We start from the raw sequence: 13,791 nt of genomic DNA on the forward strand, positions 1-13,791 counted from the left end.
TGGAGTATGCATCAGTAGTCTGGAGTCCACATCTCAAAAAACACATAGACAAGATTGAAAAAGTTCAAAGGGTCGCTACACAATGTGTACCAAGCTTAAGTGATCTAAGCTACGAAGAAAGACTAAATAAACTGAATCTACCAACACTACAGGAGAGAAGGAAAAGAGGTGACATGATTATGCTATATAAATGCATATCAGGGAAGGAGAAAATAGACATAAATGATTACTTAACCTATAGGGAAGCATCAGCAAGAGGACACTGCAAAAAACTGCAGAAAAAAAGAGGTGATAAAGACGTAAGGAAATTTAGTTTCCCAAATAGAGCAATTGATCAGTGGAATGTGCTACCGAATGAAATAGTGTGTGCCAAAACAATTCACAATTTTAAAGATATGTACGATAAATATGATTTAAGACACGGGACGGTACGAGCTTGACTCATTCCTGTAAAGATACAATTAGGTATGAACACACACACGAGAGAGAGAGAGAGAGAGAGAGTACGTCACACTGAGATACGAAAACAACATCTACAGCATAAAGAACCTATAGGACCACCCCATAGGGGCAGTAGTTACCATTCAGTTGATGGGTCTGCTCAGCCAGGCAGATTGGGATTAAGTAATAACAACACTAATGCCAGAAATGTGTACACTCTCACTCCTGTCCCATTGACCCTTATGCTACAGTGATATAAAGGTTATTTTTATTGCTCCTCTCTCTCTCTCTCTCTCTCTCTCTCTCTCTCTCTCTCCATATGTATTGTGTTTTTACTATAATCTTACTGCAAATGTTCTACTTTGGGCTTACTGTTGTATTGTTAAAATACAGGTAATATTTTCAGACAAACATCAGAGAAATGAAGGCAACATGTCAAATATGCAAGGGTTAGAAGATTATGAGAATTTTCAGTTGAGATCATCCCTGACACATCAAAATTTGTGTAAGATGTACTGAGGTCATGGTTTTGGTCTTTGTGTGGGCCAGATCCATGTGATTCAGATCCAGACAAGTCGATGGATGACTGTATTGGAAATGCTGAGCTTTTTTGTGTATTGATTAGTATTAGAACACAGTAAAATGACCTTAGAACTTGCAAATACTGTACATTGTAATTTACATTTATTAAAAGTGAGCATATGAGTTAATATGACATTGTTCCTACAGATGAGGAATGTTATCTACTTGGAATGGACCCTAAATATGCACGGCCAGACTGGATGATCTTGACAGTCTTGCCTGTGCCGCCACTTTCAGTTCGGCCGGCTGTCGTCATGCATGGCTCTGCTCGCAATCAAGATGATCTCACACACAAACTGGCTGACATTATCAAGGCAAATAATGAATTAATCCGCAATGAGCAAGCAGGTGCAGCAGCCCATATTATTGTGGAGAATCTGAAGATGCTACAGTTCCATGTGGCCACACTTACAGATAATGACATGCCAGGGATGCCCAGGGCTCTTCAGAAATCTGGTCGACCCCTCAAGGCCATCAAAGCAAGACTTAAAGGAAAGGAAGGGAGGATTCGTGGCAACTTGATGGGAAAAAGAGTGGACTTCTCAGCCCGAACTGTGATCACTGCTGACCCTAATTTACGGATTGATCAAGTTGGTGTTCCACGCTCCATTGCACAGAATCTCACATATCCTGAAATTGTTACACCCTTTAATATGACAAAGTAAGTTACAGTAACCATACCTCTTGATGATGATTTTAAGTAAGTCTGGTAGCAAATGGATGTGGAAAACTAGTGGAGTGCATACATGGACTGTTTGGCAAATAATGCTAAAGCTGTGTGTTGTTGCAAGAGTGTTGACGAGCAAGGAATATACAGCCTGATGGAATGTGGGTAGAGGAATGGAAGAGAAAGGTAAAGAGATGGATTCAGGGAAGGAATCATAATGAAAGGTGAGAATATCTCAAAAGTAATAAGCATGTGGAGAGAGAGAGAGAGAGTAAATGACCTAGGAAGAAAATGTGCAAACAATTTGTAAAACAGTAAACTTTTGAAAGGATTTGTGGCAATGTAGGAATAGAGGTCTAAAGAAGTATTATAGTGTTAGCAGTCAGAGTGGAAAAATAATAGTGAAAACAAATGAAGCAGATGGAAAGAATGTTTTGAAAGGTTAATCATTGAGGATGATGATGTGTAGCAGTATTAAACATGCTTTTTTTTTTTTAGGTGAACTGAAAAAGAATTTGATTACTGAGAATGTGACATTGGTAAAAGTGAAATGAGTTATTTGAGAGGTGCATGTGGAGTTACATGGAAAGACAGACTGACAAATGAGGATGTGACAGAGCATTGTGGTGTGGATGTGGATGTAATAGAAAGGGTAGTAGTAGTAGTAGTTGTTCCCTAGGCAGTCTGGCCGAACAGTCCCGAGTCCCTTAGGAAGGCCGTGGCCGAGACTGGGCTTTCCCACAGAGCTCTCAAAGAGTGTATGGTGTGTTGTTGGCGTAGGTGATTGTATGTAATGCAGTCTTCCATAATGTGCTTAATAGTATAGGGTGCTGTGTTGCAACCTGGACAGGCATCAGCAACAGAGTCATCCAGCCTCTTCTCGTGGCTTAAGAGGGCTGGATGGTGCCCACATCTCAGCCTGGCCAGGTGGACCCTGTCCTCACAAGGGAGATAGGATTCAGAAGGGTGGATATCAGGAGGCCATGCATGTAGCTGTGTGTTGTCTTTAAGTGACTGAATGGAGCTGTGAGTGATCTGAGTGTGGATATGCTTCTGGAAGCTGGTTTGAGGTGGGCAAGGGGGGAGAGATGACAGTATTTGTGTATGGTATCGTGTGCTGGGTGTTGTTTTGATGTTCCTTGGTGTGGGTGGATGTGCTGCCATGTAATATAGTGGATGTTGTGGGTTTGTGGAGGCTGCAGCAAGAAACTGGGTGCATCTCATGTCTAGGTGATCCTTGACTTTGAGGACTTTGGTTTCTTGATGTAGGTGGTCTGTGGGTGTTGTAGGTATGCAGCGTGTGATTATTTTTAGGGCCTTGTTCTGTATGGTCTGTAGAGTGTTGTTGTGTGTTTAGGTGAGGCTAAGAGCCCAGGAAGGGCTTGCATAATTAATCACTGAACGCATGTATTGTTTGTACACTGTGGTGGTGGTTTCTTTGTTGTGTCCGAATGTTGTAAGGGCAAATGACCTCAAGACATTGAGTCTTGGTGTTAGTTTATTTTTAATGTTTGTGATATGTTGTTTAACCCTTTAACCGCGGGGCGTCACTTTCGTGACGCTCGGGCGCAATGGATCATACCGCGGGGTGTCACTTTTGTGATTCTGTGTTATTTTGAATTCTCCCGGGCTTACAAGTGGTGGCTTGTATCATCTATCAGTACTACCAATGTCCAACACTAGTCAGCACTCCTAATCTCATCTGTACTCCCATCCATTGTTGACAATTTAGTCATTTTCCCCATTCTGGACTCCCTTCCCTACCTCCCCTCCATTACCCTCTCCTCTTGCCTGCCCGGCCGCGCTGTGCTAAGCAAATCTTCCCCGGAATTTTCCACTGATTTCATCCATTGAAATAATCCCTATGCCCTTTTCTTATACAAAATAATATATACAAAAAAGAAATAAGGTAAGTGATAGTGCCATACACCTGGAATTGTCTAATTATCACCTGACAACACCTCACGTGACTCGTTTGCTAATTTCTCCCGGTAATTTCCCCTTGAAATATGCCGTATAATCTATTCTCGTAATAGAAATATACAGGTAAGCCCTTAATTCACGCGAACTTTTTTCATGTGATTTCGGTTATCCACAAATTTTTCATACAATAATTAAAATATAAAATTATAGTATTCAAGTAAATAATTTTAATATACAAGAGAAATAAATAAAATATAAAAATGCCTACCTGCTGCCCGTGTGCATACATATGTGTATGTGTGGGAGGTCGGTCTACCACGGTCCATGCACCACACAGTCAGTTTGAATCCGACGGTCGAAATATGCGTGACTTGCGAATCGTTATTTGTGGCTCTGCCTTCCAGTGATTGCTTTCCTTGTCTGCCAACATGGGGCCTAAGCGTAGTGCTAGTGATGCATGTGGTAACACACCAAAACGGACCAGTAAAGTGATGTTGCTGACAGAGAAAGTTAAAGTGTTGGACAAACTTAAGGGAGGAATGTTGGCGACAATTCCCCGTCAGGACGATTCCCCGTCATTTATTTACATACCAGTTAGCAAGTACAGTACACTAGAGTTTTACTTATATGAGATATAAAATCTACTTGAAAATTAGTTATTAAAGTATTAATTAATCGATAATAAGTATAATTATAGAATGACAGAATCATCCATGTTTTGATGGTGAATTGACTTCATGGTGAATTGTCTCTGAACCGTGTGTTTGGGGTGAGTCAACTGTTCTTACAATAAAGAAGGCAGAACGTAGCATACAGGAGTCAGTGAGGGCTAATGCATCAGATTGTGCTGAAGCGTCTCCACCTACGCCTGTGAACTGGCTCGGAACCATATGTTTGGGATGAATGGGTCAACTGTTTGGACAATAAAGAAGGCAGAATGTAGCATATGGGAGGCAGTGAGGGTTTGTGCACCAGACTGCTGAAGTGTCTCCACCTACGCTTGTGCTTGTCAGGTTTCAGTGTTAAATTTCTTACATATTTGTTGTTTTTCATACTTTATGCTAGTTTATAAGGTGTATGTAATGCATAAACAGTATTATTCAGATGTAATATACTTAGTAGACATGCATAATTATGTGCACACAAGGGCAGAACATAAACGCGAATTTACCACATACGCGAAGGGTCTGGGAACGTAACCCTCGCGTGAATTAAGGGCTTACCTGTATATATGAAAGGAAGGGAGAAGCCTAAGTGATATTTACATTCACCTGGAACTACCTATTTTTTTATGTATTGTCGAGATTTCCTACCAGTCATTTCATAGCATGTAAATTAGCAGCTGTCACCCTATTGACCTTGTCAACCCTTGCCTTCCCATATACGCCGCGGGAATCAGTTCCTTGATGTCCTCTGAGGTGAAACCATGTCACACTCACGCCCCGCCATTTCCGCCGCTTCTGCGTCCATTGCAAAGGGCCCTGTGACCTCTACCCATAGAAAAGCTCATGTGGGAAGCAGTAAAGGACTTAGTGACTCAGCAGTAACGTGAACTGACAGAATTATCTATGATAATGATAGATGGCGACTTTGATCCTTCAGGTGAATCGTGTGATGAGCATGGGGAGGAAATAGTTACAGAAACTCCTAGTACGAGTGCTTCAGTGTCCCAAGTTATCCCTAGCTCAAAGGGAAAGGAGCCCTTAGTGCAGCAAGGGAAGGAATTTGGGAGGGAGTGAAAAGGCGGCAGGTTAGCCCCGGAACAATGGCCCCGTGTGACTCAGCTCTCCATGAGTCCCGAGGTGAATCACCTCCCTGCTCCCCCAGCCCCACTTCACTAATTTCTTCCTCATCTTCAGCGGAATTTTCTCCTGAGTCTTCATCGTCGGAGTCTCCACCAGCATCTACAGTGAAGGCAGGCTGTAGGGGAAGAGGTAAATCCCTGACTCGTCGTAAAAGTAGAGTAGCAAGTACAGTGTGGGCTGCTAGTGCTACACAGCAACCTAGGGTCAGTGAGATTGACCTTGAAACAGCCCAGTCTGCCTCACAGCCACCCTCCACCCTCACCCACCCTACACCTCCACGACAGGGAATCCTGGACGCCTGCGTGTGGATGGAAGGTTCCGATTTTGTCCCTGAACATCTTCATTTTGACGAGAGTTCCTCAGGGATACAGCCTGCCTTCACTCTTGACGAGGATGCTGAGTGTGTGGACTTCCTTTTGGCCTTCCTCAAGGCCGAAGTCATGCAGCACATATGTGATTAGAAACAGGTACGAATCACAACGTGCTGCAAGTGGTGCAGGTGCAGCGAAGATGCAACAGTGGACCGTGCTGGGAATGCAGGAGCTGTATGTGTTCTTCGCCCTCATGCTTCTCATGCCACACTCAAAGAAGCATGAGTTGGAAAAATACTGGTCCATGGACCCCTTACTACCCTCACCCACCTTCAATAAGCACATGGCCAGAGATCGCTTCCGGAACATCATGGGAAACCTGCACTTCACCAACAACGATATACCATCCCAAACCGACCTCCGGAAGATCCGGGAGATTCTGAGCAGAATGAAGGATAAGTTTGTCATTCTTCCATCCCTTCCAGAAGGTTGTCATAGACGAATCCTTGGTTTTGTTCAGAGGACGTCTTAGGTTTGTACAGTACATTCCAAGCAAACGTCATTGCTTTGGAATCAAGTTCTTTGTACTGTGCGACTGTAAAACGGGGTACATCCTTGACTTCATCATCTATTCAGCCAGCACTCTCGATCTGGACAAAACACACCCCCTTGGCTTCTCAGGTTGTTTAGTGAAAGTGCTGCTTGAAAGGTATTTTGGTGGGAATCATGTGCTGTATACTGACAACTATTATACAGCACTGAAACTTGCTAATTATCTTTCAGAGCACGGCATCGGCTCCTGTGGCACTGTGAAGAGCAATCGTGCCCACTTCCCCAAATTCCCAGAGGCAGGAAACTCGCAGCGAGGAGACGTGCACCTTCGCAAGTCTGAAAAGATGCTGGCAATACGGTGGCATGACAAGAGGGTTGTGCACTTGCTCACCACTGTGCACAAAGGGGAAATGAAAGACAGTGGGAAGGTTGACCATAGGACAGGCGAACCTGTGAGGAAACCTGATGCTGTCATAGACTATAATGTCAACATGCGGCTGGTGGACAAGTCCGACATGATAATTGGAGAGATTGACTGCCTCAGGAAGAACACTAGGTGGTACAGGAAAGTCTTTCTGCATCTCATAGACATGACGATGCTGAACGCCTTTATCCTGTATAAGATGAAGGTAAAGCCACCCAATTCCTTCTCCCTGAGGTTTTTTGCCAGGACTTGTGTTCAGCAGCTGCTTGAGAGATATGGTAGGGTGACAGCAGCAGCTCCAAGGCCCCATGCAGCAAGACTTCCCGACAGACTTGAGCAGAGGGCGTACATGGATCGGCACAGACTGGTGCAAATGCCTGCCACAACCAAGAGGAAGGCTGCGATCCGCAGGTGCCAGGTGTGTGCACATACCACCTGACGCACACCTGAGCACAAACGCACCTCTTGGCAGTGCACTGAGTGCCAGGTTCCCCTCTGTGTTTCCTGCTTCTTTGACTACCACAGCCTGAAGCAGTTCTAGAAGTGCAAGTGGAAAATGTCTATCTATCTATCTATAGCCTGACGCCCTAATCCCTCAAAGGGTGGCCGCAGACAAAACGCCTCCAAGTCGCTCTGTCACCCACCATTTGACTACTCTCCCCCCAACTCACCTCCCCTCCCTCATATACCTCTCAACTCCATCCCTCCACCTCATCCTCAGTCTACCTCTCCCTCTCCCTCCCTCCACCTCACCTACATACACCCTCTTAGTCAGTCTTTCATTCTCCACTCTCTTCACATGTCCAAACCACCTCAGTGTATTTCTCCTAATCTTCTCAACCACATCCACATCCATCTCACAGCGTTCCTTCACTTCTTCATTCGTCAACCTGTCCCTCCACGTCACTCCACATGCTTCTCTCAAGTAACTCATTTCCACTGCTCTCACTCTTGACTTGTTCCCCTCTTGCAAGGTCCATGCCTCGCTTCCATACGTCAGGGTAGGGATCATAGTACTGTCATGCAGTGACTTCTTAACTTCCATACTCACCTCCCCATTTCTCATCACTGCTTTCAGTGTACCAACAACCTTCCTTCCCTGCTGTACCCTTTCACGCACTTCATCCCCCAAAGTTCCATCCTTACTCATCACAGTACCCAAGTACTTGAATGCACTCACATTCTCCATATCCTCACCATCTAACCTCACTGCACACTCTGTGACTTCATTCCTCTCAAACACCATAACTCTACTTTTGTTTACATTAACTTTCAGATTCCTCCACCTACACACTGTCCCAAATTCATTCATCAAACCTTGCAACTCCCATTCATCTTCACTCAACAGTACTGTATCATCAGCAAACAGCAACACTGGAAGCTTCCAAATCTCACCCTCATTCGTTAGAGCCACCCCCACATCCACGGCCCTACCCTGCACCTCCATTACAAATGTAAGTAATGTGTAAATAGCAAGTAAAAGCAATGGATGTAAATATGATGGAACAGTGTAATATAGTTTTATAAGTTACTGCAAGTGACAGTGCATTACATAGTGTAAGTAAAATAGAAGTGTAAATATTGAAAATACAATAGAAAATGTAAATAGAATTGTAAATAATTAGTAATATAAGAATATGAGTACAAATACTTGGTTATGACAGTGAAAGTGAAACCTTGGCTCTCTACGTATTTTACTGAAAGAGAAATTGAATGCCTACAGTGACAATAGTCTACTATTACTGAAGGAAACTTATAGATAAAGACTGAAGATATATATGTGTTATATAATAACAGAAATGTAAAGTGTGAGTGTTTTTATGAATAATAAATGACAGAATACCAGCAGCGAACGAGGGCAAGTGGGAAGGTCATACGCGCTTGTAATTTTCATTGCTTTCACAGTGGTTTTTTGGAGTATGGATTCCAAACTATTTGAAAATCATAGAATAGTGTTTCTAGTGATAATATCAGGCTGTGGTAATCATATTACGGGTTGTCGGGAAGTGTAAAGTGGAGACTTTGTTACCCAACTTTAGAGGTCTCCACAAGTCCTATGGTACTCGACGAAGGCTCAACAAACATCCCAGGAGAAAGCTGAAGGTATGTGCCATATGCATATGTAATTTTAGTATTGTAGGACTAATAACTGATTTTTGGCAAATATTTTTAGAAAGTCTGTCAGAGCGCAAATATCCCCGCGGGACACGCAAGTCAAGCCAAAACAACCCTGCGGTTTAGGGGTTAAATGACATTGATGTATTGTATGTTACACCAAGGATTTTGTGTGTGTGTGTGTGTGTGTGTGTGTGTGTGTGTGTGTGTGTGTGTGTGTGTGGGGTAGGGGTGTGTTGTTTATGGTGAGATCCAAGAAGGGCTTGCTTAATTCATCACTGAACGTATGTATTATTTTTATAGTTTGGTGGTGGTTTCTTTGTTGTGTCCGAATATTGTATGGGCACGTGACCTCAAGGCATTGAGTCTTGGTGTTGTTTAATTTTTAATGTTTGTGATGTGTTGTTTAAATGACATTGATGTATTGTATGATACTCCAAGGATTTTGTGTGTGTGTGTGTGTGTGTGTGTGTGTGTGTGTGTGTGTGGTAGGGGAGTGTTGTGTATAGTGAGGTGTGGGATGTAACTGTGTTCTGCTGTCCAGTTTGTGAGAAGGGTCACTGTAGATTTGGCTGGGGCTGTTTTGAGCCTGTTTGTGGTGAACCATTCACGTAGTGTGTTGAAGTAAGGTTGAATGATGTGTGCAGCTGTGTTTATGTTTTGGTGCGTACATGTAAGTGTTATATCATCTGCATGGGAAGCTATGTGTATCTGTGGTGTGTGGGGTGTGGGTATGTCATGCATGTATAGGTTAAAGAGTGTAGGAGACAAAACAGATCCTTAGGGGATGCCGTTTGTGAGGTTTCTAATGTTAGAAGACTGACCGGCAAATGTTATGTGTCTGCCTGCTAAGTAGTTTGCCAGCTGTCTTTTTGTGTTATTGTGCATGTTTGTGTTGAGTATTTTGTTTGTGAGGTTGTGGCGGGGGATGCCATCAAAAGCTTTACTGATGTGTAGTGTGATTAGGAGTGTTCTGTTTGGTGGCCTAGCTGAATTCATGCCATCGAAAACTCTCTGTGTAAGGTCTGTAAGAAGGGTGTTTGTGGAGTGTAGTGGCCTAAAGCCATGTTGTGATTGGGCTAGGGGCATGTGAGGTGACAAGTTGTAGTACCAGTCGTTCAGTGACTCTAGAGGGGATACAGAGGAGTGTGATGGGGTGGTGTAAGGAGGGTAACATGGGGTCTTTGTTGGGTTTAGGGATAGTGATGATAATGCCATGCTTCAAGATGCTGGGTATTATGTTGTGTGAGTAGCTGTAGTTTGATATGTTGGTGAGTGCTTGTATGCCTTGTGGTCCAAGGTGTTTAACCCCTACACTGCGGTCATGTTTTTGCTCTCCTTGCGTGTCCCGCGAGGATATTCGCGCTCTGACTGACTTTTTAAAAATATTTGCCAAAAATCAGTTATTAGTCCTAGAATATTATAATTATGTGTGCATAAGGCATATACCTTCAGCTTTCTTCTGGGATGTTTGTTGAGCTTTCGTCAACTACCGCAGGACTTGTGGAGACTTCTGAAGTTGGGTAACGAATTCTCCACTTTACACTTCCAGACACCCCGTAATATGATTACCACAGCCTGATGTTATCACTAGAAACACTATTCTATGATTTTCAAGAAGTTTGGAATCCATACACTAAAAAAAAAAAAAAAAAAAAAAAAAAAAAAACTGAAAACAATCAAAATTACGAGCTCATTCGAGCTTCCCACTTGCACTCGTTCCCCGCTGGTATTCTGTCATTTATTATTCATAAACACACTCACACTTTATATTCCTATTACTTTATTACACTTACATATATATACAGTATTTATCCATAAGTTTCCTCCAGTAATAGTAGTTTATTTTCACTCCAAGCAACTTTCTCGTTCAGTAAACTAGCGTAGAGAGCAAAGCTTTGACTGTCGTTACTCCAAGTATTTGTACTCATATTCTTATATTAGTAATTATTTACATTTTTATTTTATTTACACTATGTTATACACTGTCACTTCCAGTAAATAAGGGCTCCTTTCCCTTGAAGCCAGGATGAACTTGGGACATAAACACACTCACACTTTATATTCCTATTACTTTATTACACTTACATATATATACAGTATTTATCCATAAGTTTCCTTCAGTAATAGTAGTTTATTTTCACTCCAAGCAACTTTCTCGTTCAGTAAACTAGCGTAGAGAGCAAAGCTTTGACTGTCGTTACTCCAAGTATTTGTACTCATATTCTTATATTAGTAATTATTTACATTTTTATTTTATTTACACTATGTTATACACTGTCACTTCCAGTAAATAAGGGCTCCTTTCCCTTGAAGCCAGGATGAACTTGGGACACTGAAGCACTCGTAGTTTATTACCATTTCCTCCACTGGCTCATCACACGATTCACCAGAAAGATTGTAGCCACTGTCCATCATTATCATGGATAAATTAGCCAGTTCACGCTCCATAGCAGAGTTATTTAGTCCTTTACCCCTTCCCACACGAGGTTTAGTAGGGGTAGAGGTCACAGGGCCCTCTAGAAGCAACGAAAATGGAGGGGCTCGAGTGCTACGTGCTTTCATCTCAAGAAACAACACTGAACTAAATGATGAGGCGGATATGGGGCCGCCAAGGGTTGACAATGTCAGCGAGGTGACAGCTGCTAATTTATATGCTGTGAAATGATTGGCAGGAAATTAGGTAGTTCCAGGTGAAAGTAAATATCACTTAGGCTTCTCCCTTCCTTTCATATATATATATATTTTTATTACGAGAATAGATTATACGGCATATTTCAAGGGGAAATTACCAGGGAAAATTAGCGAACGAGTGCACGTGGGGTGTTGCCAGGTGATAATTAGTCAGCTCCAGGTGTATGGCACTATCAGTTACCTTTTTTTTTTTTTTTTTTTTTTTTTTTTTTTTTTTTATATATATATATATATATATATATTATTTTGCATAAGAGTAGGGCATAGGGCTTATTTCATTGGATGAAATCAGTGGAAAATTCCAGGATAGATTTGCTTAGCGCTGCGCAGCCGGACAGGCGAGAGGAGAGGGTAATGGAGGGGAGGTAGGGAAGGGAGTCAAGAACGGGGATAAATAGTTAAATTGTCAACAATGGATGGGAGTACAGATGAGATTAGGAGTGCTGACTAGTGTTGGACATTGGCAATTCTGATAGATGATACAAGCCACCACTTGTAAGCCTGGGCGAATTCAAAATAACACAGAATCACAAAAGTGACGCCCTGCGGTATGATCCATTGCGCCTGAGCATCACGAAAGTGATGCCCCGCAGTTAATGGGTTAAGGTGAATGTTGCTTATGTTGTCTGGTCCACAGGCAGATGAGTGCTTAAGGTTGTTAATGACATGCTTCATCTGGTTGTATGTGAAAGGTGTGTAGTCTGGGTCTGTGGGGAACTGTCTCTTACGTTGGATGATACGTCGGTCTTCAGGATGGGGGCTTAGATGGCTGACTTGTGAAAAGTGATTGATTAGAGTGTTTGCTTGTTGTTTGTTTGAGGGTATGGTGTCTGTTGTTGTGATGCCAGCGTCTGTTTGTGTGGTGTTGCTGTTGGAAAGTGTAATGCTGTTTAGTGTTTTGTAGTGTTTGCTGATGTTTGTTTTGTGGTCAAGTGTTTGGAGGTAATTTTTCCAGTTTAGTGTTTGCTGTTCTGATATTATTTATTTTAGTGTTGAGTTCTTGTATTTGTTGTACGGTGTCTTGTGTATTGGGTGTTGGTGAGTGTCGCAGTGTGTCCCGTTGTCTGATGAGGCCTTGAATTTCTGGTGTGAAGTTGGGGTTGTGTCTCTTTCTATTGCCTCTAGGGATGTGTCTTTTGTCTGCGTTTTGTATAATCGTATTGAAAGTGTGCACGCGGTGTTGATGATTGTGATGGGTGTACTGTTTAGTGTTTCGAAATGTTGTTCTGTTTCAGTTACAAAGGCCTCCCAGTTGGCTCTCCTATATTTAGTGTATGTGTGTTTGTGGCCAGCTGGGGTGATTCTGGTTTTGGTAGTGATGGTGATTGGGAGGTGATCAGAAACTAGGGTTTTGACCACTCTCCATGATGTAGTGGGGGCGAGGTTTGGGGAGCAGAAGGTGATGTCTAGGGATGATGGGAGGAAGAGGGCTTGGTGTGGGATATGGATATGTTGATCTAGGTTGTTCAGTATGAAAAGATGATCTGTCGGGGATTGTAGTACCAGCCCTCTGTCTGTGTCAGGGTTGTTGACATGCCAGGCTGACGACTTGGCGTTGAAATCGCCACCCAGGATGATGGGTATGTTAGTGATGTGGAGTATCTGTGGGGAGTAATTGTGTGGTACTGTTGGGGACGATTGGGGGGAATGTATGTGTTAGTGATTGTTATGTGTGATTTGTTACCAGTGCTTATTTTAATTGATTGTATTTCTGCTGTGGTGTCATGTGGGGCAAGAAGTGACTTTGTGTGTGCACTGGTATCTGCAAAGTTGATGGATTTGTGTACCAGGGTGATGAGTCCACCGCCACCGCCGTCAGCCCGGTCTTGTCGAATAGTGGTGAAGTTATGAAATGTCGGTGTTTTCTGTGCTCTGTGTAGTTTTGTTTCTTGTAAGATGGCAATGTGTATGTTCTGTTGTTTGATGAATTGTGTGAGTTCTTGTTTTTTGGTGTCTGTGCCATCTATGTTTAACTGAAGGATGTTTATGTTGTGTGTGCGATGTGTGTTGGCTGCTGTAGCATGGGGGGGGAGGTGGTGTGGGTGGAGGGGAAAGGGTAGGAGGAGGTTGTGATGGAGGTAAGGGTTGAGATGGATTAGGATGGGTTGGAATGGGAGAAGTTGGGGGACTGGATGATGTGGAAAGGTTCGATGGGTTTGGCTGTGGAGGTGTGAAGGACGTTGGATTATGATTGGTGGGGGGGTTAGTGGGTGGGGGGAAGGAGTATAAGGAGCAGGTCCAGGTGTTTGTATAATGTTTTCTGGATGCAAGTGTTGT

The 13,791-nt window shown here is 43.0% G+C and overlaps 1 pseudogene; it reads left to right on the plus strand.

Moving 5' to 3' along the window:
• LOC145415041 (DNA-directed RNA polymerase II subunit RPB1-like) overlaps nucleotides 1-13,791 on the plus strand; it is a 202,368-nt pseudogene that overhangs the window by 75,308 nt on the left and 113,269 nt on the right.

The sequence above is a fragment of the Coenobita brevimanus genome, chromosome 101, assembly GCF_032717465.1.
Source record: "Coenobita brevimanus isolate Jiangsu-jjx chromosome 101, ASM3271746v2, whole genome shotgun sequence".
In the NCBI taxonomy this organism is placed as follows: Eukaryota; Metazoa; Arthropoda; class Malacostraca; order Decapoda; family Coenobitidae; genus Coenobita; species Coenobita brevimanus.